Genomic DNA, 5,367 nt, shown 5'->3' on the forward strand with positions numbered 1-5,367 from the left:
TCCTGCCTTCTGTTCCATGTGTCCGTACCCTGGAAAGGCACTGGTCTCACCAACAGTCAACTCACGGGGTGGCAGATAGCCTCACCCGGTCACGAGAAGCCATTGAGGCCCCTGCTCTCTACCTTCCCCCACCTTGTGTTTCTAGCTTCCCAGAGGAAACTGAGGCAGCCCTGGCAGCCAATTCCCAGGAAGGAATCCAGCATGTTCCCGGGCAGAGGGAAAAGGCGGGACCCACCAGGTAGGAATCTGTTACCTAAGGGCACAATGCCCAGAGTCCCCCCAGCTGCAGAGCCCCCCGTGTAAGAGGGCTTCCCCCAACCCCAGACTCCCACTTCCCGTGACCTGTACCCACTAACGTTCCCGCGGCCCCTCGCCTCTCCTTCCCTCTTATCCTCACCGCTTTGCCCACGCCCTCTGAACAAAGCAGCAGCAAACACGTGCATTTAACACATTCACAGACATTAGTGGAGCAGCTACTGTGTGCAAGGCCCGTGCTGGGGATTCAGCGGCGACAAGCCAGAGCACAGGTGTCGAGGGCTCTCCGCCACGGCTCTCCAACTCGAGCTGGCTCAGTTTGGATTGTTCCACTAGCCAGTCCCTCAGTAGGCGCGCCCTGCGGACTCGGGAACCCCCTGAGGGAGTCGCTGTTGGCAGGTCCGCTGACTGTCTGCCGGGTCCAGTTTAATGGTGCAATATAGTGAATGAGTCATAGGAAATACGTATCTCCCAGGTGTATGTGATCCTCATCCACGGTCCCTGAAAACACTGCAGTCCTAAAGGTGAAAGGGTGTCTTGTCACGTGAGTGAGAGACTTCTCATAAACTCCCTGTGCAGAGCTCACGGCTCTCTGCCTGCTCAGGTCTATTGGACCCTGCTTCTCAGTCAGAGAGGGCTTCCCTGCTTGGGGAGCCAGCGCACCTCGAGGTGCCCAGAGCCGGGCCCCCAGCTCCCCGAGGGCAGAAGCTCCTTTATTTGGGACCTTGCCCTGTGTCTCTCGTCATCTGGCTGTTAACTAGTGTCCTTTACAGTATCCTTTACTAAACTGGTAAGCAGAAGTGTTTTCCTGAGTTCTGGGAGCCACGCTAGCAAACTAATTGACCCCAAGGGGAAGGTCGTGGGAACCTCCAATCTGTAGCCAGTAGGTCAGAAGCACAGGGAACTGCCAGGGGCTTGTGACCGGCATCTGGAGTGGGAGGTGGAGGGCAGTCCTGCAGGACAGAGCCCTTCACCCGGGGATCTGGTGCTGTCTCCAGGCAGAGAGCATCAGAATTGAGTTCTCGGACACCCTGCTAGTGTTCGAGAATTGTTTGGTGGTGTGTGTGGGAAGACCCCCTCGCACATACTTAAACACACTGGAATCAGGTCCAGTAACCTGAATGGAGTTGTACTATCACTGCTGGGTATAATACTGTTATTGTTGCATATTTCTGTAGGAAAAGAACACATAGCAGATGGCCAGCCCTGGGTTCCCCAAGGGCCCCAGACCCTGGCATCACCTGGCTTTCAGCACCCACCCAGTGCACAGAGATCAGGTCTCACCCTGTACCTGGGGTTGTTCACTAGAAAGTGCCTGGCACCCAGCAGGTGGCTCAGCGCACCCAGTACTTGTCCTGAAACATCCCAACAGTTTTCTGAAAAGTCCTGTGTTCTGAAAACTCACACTTGGAAACACTATGTTATTTATATATTTATTAGAATAGAAATAATACATTGTTTCTATTACAATGGGATAGCAATAATAATGACATTTGTCGGTCCCCTCTCTGCCTCTGACCAGCGGATAAGGGAGGAGACACGATGAGACATTGAAGGTCAGAAAGGGCCAGCCAGGGGACCGAAGGCGTCACAGCACAAGAGTAACGCCGAAAAGGCACTCTTCATATTTATTGAGCAAATGAACCAAACATCCAAAGAATTTTGAGTAGGGGGTTCAACACACGATCGACACACAATCATGATCCGACCTTGAGTCTAGCCCTAGGGCATCATGCTCCTCAAGGACAACAAAACTTTGTGAGGGCGGTCACGGGTTGTAGGAACTGTTTTGTCTTTACTCATTTTGTTATTGTTCATGCATCAGGAGTTGTAGGAGAAACAATCAGGTTATATGCATTTGTACATTTGATTCCTATCAGAAATCACTGGGGAAAAAATAGGGTTGAGAGAGGGCACAGCAAGAAAACCCACAGCAATCTGCCCAGAGTGCTAACAAAACCGGCTGGTGTCCTGATCAAACTCTCCTGTGGGAACATCTCCCAGCAGCTGGGCCAGGCTTTCCTCTCCAGGCTGAAACACGGGGTGCCTGCCTCCTCCTCTGAGAAGAAAACATTCACTCTGAAGACACTTTAACCCAGTTCAAATCTGATCCACGCTAGGGATGTCATCATGCATTTATTGTTTGAAACTAGGGCAAAATGCCTTTGCATAAGCGTCACCTGAACTTGGAACTTCCCCAGGCAAAGAGAGCAGGTGCAGAGGTTCCCGAAGCCTTACATCAGCCACAGGGCCCAGCCACTAAGTCACCCCGAAGGAAGGTGTTTTTCTTCTCAGATAAGATTTTGTATCTACCATTAAGGTGTTCCATACTTACAAAAAAGTGCTAGGAAGAAAAACCCCGTGTGGACCAGCACTTCTGGGTTATTTCGACACCTCCCTGCTCTTTGTCATTGCAAACTGGGTGATTTACCAAAAAAGTGCGCGTTGTGGGAAAATGAGCTGTGGTTACTGAATTTGCCAGTGGGGACGGGATGCCCACGTGGCATCGCAAAACCTCTTCCTGCTTCTAAGACGTGACCCAACTGCCCATAGATGACAGAGAGGTGGCGCCATTCCCAGCTGGGCAGTCAGGCAAATTGCTTCCTTGTTTCGTCATCTGTGAGATGCGACACCAAGACCACCATCCCTAGCCGGCGGGCGCGTGCCCGCGCTGGTACCTCAGACGGCCCCACCCTTGGTCTCAAGCTCCGCACCTGCTGCCTGGAAATCATTCTTCCAGCTCTGCTGAGACACAACCGGCAGGGGACATTGTGTGGGTTCAAGGGGTACAGTGTGTCGGTTCGATACATTTATAAAGTGCAATATGATTGCCACCGGAGAGGCAGCTGACACTTCCATCCTGTTACATGGTTACCATTTCTTTTTTGTGGTGAGAATATTGAAGGTTTGCTCTCTTAGCAACATTCAAGAATGTAAACAGTAATATTAGCTACAATCATTGTGCTGTACCTGCAATCCCCAAATTTGCTAATCTTCTAGCTGAAAGTCTGTGCCCTTTGACCAACATCTCTGGTTTCCTCCAGCCCCCAGCCTCTGGTAACCACCTCTCTACCCTCTGTTTTTTACAAGTTTGTCTTTTTTATATGCTGTATAGAAGTGACATACACGGCATCTGTCTTTCTCTACCTGACGTCACTTGGCATGATGCCTCCACCTGGAAACTCTTAATCGCTTCACCTTTGAACTTGTGCTTGTTAAGTGAAGAGCGTGGACAACGGAGGCACACAAGTGAGCCGAGGAGCTCAGCTCACAGTGTTTGTGTGACGCCCCATGAACACAGAATCCTCACGGACCCACGATATCTGCTGGCTCAGGGAGTGTCAACGTGCGTGTGAAGCGCTTAGGGTTGAGTAAGCGGACACACTCACAGCCTCTGGGGTCAGTTCCCTCCCTGCAGGTCAGAGCTCACTTCCAGCTCTGAAAAAGAGCAACAGTGTTCCAGAAACAGCGATCAAGAAACCCCATTAGAGCTTCCGATGCCTGGTCCTGTTCCCATACTTGCCAACTACATATGTGGACAGGGGTGTGACACAGACCTAGGAAAGAAGGAGCAACTCACGGCTCCCTTTCCGCCCAGCCCAGCCTGTCACCAGGAAGCCGCTGTAGAGCGCCGGTAGGGCGGCACGTATCAAGAAGTGACACAGCCGCCATTCTGGTTAAGAATGAAATACGCGCCCAGATGGGCTATGAAATCTGGCTTTTCTGTTTGAATTCGGAAGGGTCACCAGGCAATATAAAGGATGGTCAAATTCACTCTCACAATTTAACATTTCAATTCCTTGTTGCTTAGAATGATATGGCAGGCGGAAGACACGGGGGCGGGGGCGGACTCTGTTCCCTGTCCTTTTGTTTATCACCAAGGGACCTCACATTTTCATTTCACACCAGTCCCTGCAAATTACAGAGCCTTGTGTCCGACCTGCCCCTCGTGGTGGGGCTGTGAGTGCACGTAAAATGCCTGGCCCAGAGCCTGGCCTGGGACAGGGCTTCAGTAAAGATGACCCTCTGCCATCCTCCCCCGCTTCCTCTGTGCCCCCTGTGTCATCAGCTCACCCACCTCCAGACCCCTGACTGCACCTTCCCCTCCCCATTGGCCAGTTGGGCCTCAGGGACTCCCATGACCCCTCTGTCCCTGCCACCTTTGACCCCTCTGCCCATCCCTTCAGGCCACAGCTTGCCAGCATGGTGCCACCCACCTCTCCCTGCCTTCGTCCTTTCAGCCAATAGTCCTACAGCAGCTCCAGGGGCACAGTCTGGGTTGGCTGGGCTCTAACCTTCCCCCTAATCAGCCCCTCTCCCCTTTGCCCACCGAGGGTCACCGCCAATCTCACTGAGCTCCAGTGGCCTCTCACCATCTGAAGACCCACAGTGAAAGCCCTTCTCCAGCCTGGTACCCCTCCAGCTGCCCACAGTCCTCATCCCTTTAGCAGCCAGCTGCACGTTCACATCCCGGTCCGAGAGGAGACTGCACCCTCCCGTGCCACCACCAGCCCAGGGCTAGCTCACCCAGGACCTCTGGTTCTCTGCAATCACCAGCAGCCCCTTGGCAGCCCCAGCCTCTTGCAGCACCTGGCATTGACCAGCTGGGCTGTTTGAAATCCTCCTGCCTTAAAATGTGCCCAGCATTTGTTTCACGTGGGTGTGGTTAAGACACGCAGACATGCAGAAATGCCTGTCATGAAAGAGGAAGGGATAGAGCCCTGGGGGCAGGAAGCCGGGCAGGCCACACAGGGAAGCAGCCAGCCGGGCAGGAGGCCAGGAAGCAAGAGGGAGTGTGGGCAGGAACCTTTATGGTGGTTCCCAGGGGAAAAACCGGGCAGGACAGGGTAAGATTCACAACTGGCTGGTTTGAGTAATTTCAGCCAATTCTGGGGCGTAGGGGCTGTTCTGAGCGGTCTGGTACCCGGCCCTGGTGTGGCCGGAGCCGGGGGATATTGGTGCAGAGTGAAAAGCCTGATAAATTACCGGAGGTGGTTTTGGATGTGAATTTTGCTTGGCTGGTTTGCATGTGAAAGGCGTGCTCCCTGGGGCTGTTACCTCCAGAAACGGGCTAATCCTAGACAGGTCAGGGCAGGGTCCTGGGATCCGCAA

The 5,367-nt window shown here is 53.2% G+C and overlaps 1 long non-coding RNA gene across 1 annotated transcript; it reads right to left on the minus strand.

Moving 5' to 3' along the window:
• Window positions 1-1,674: 1,674 nt before the first annotated feature.
• On the minus strand, window positions 1,675-4,960 carry LOC140845726 (uncharacterized). Its single transcript, XR_012124565.1, has 2 exons — window positions 4,783-4,960; window positions 1,675-2,997 (listed from the first exon to the last, which is right to left on the minus strand). It is a non-coding gene; the product is annotated as an uncharacterized lncRNA (long non-coding RNA).
• Between the last annotated feature and the right edge of the window lie 407 nt (window positions 4,961-5,367).

This window comes from Manis javanica, chromosome 13, assembly GCF_040802235.1.
Source record: "Manis javanica isolate MJ-LG chromosome 13, MJ_LKY, whole genome shotgun sequence".
In the NCBI taxonomy this organism is placed as follows: domain Eukaryota; kingdom Metazoa; phylum Chordata; class Mammalia; order Pholidota; family Manidae; genus Manis; species Manis javanica.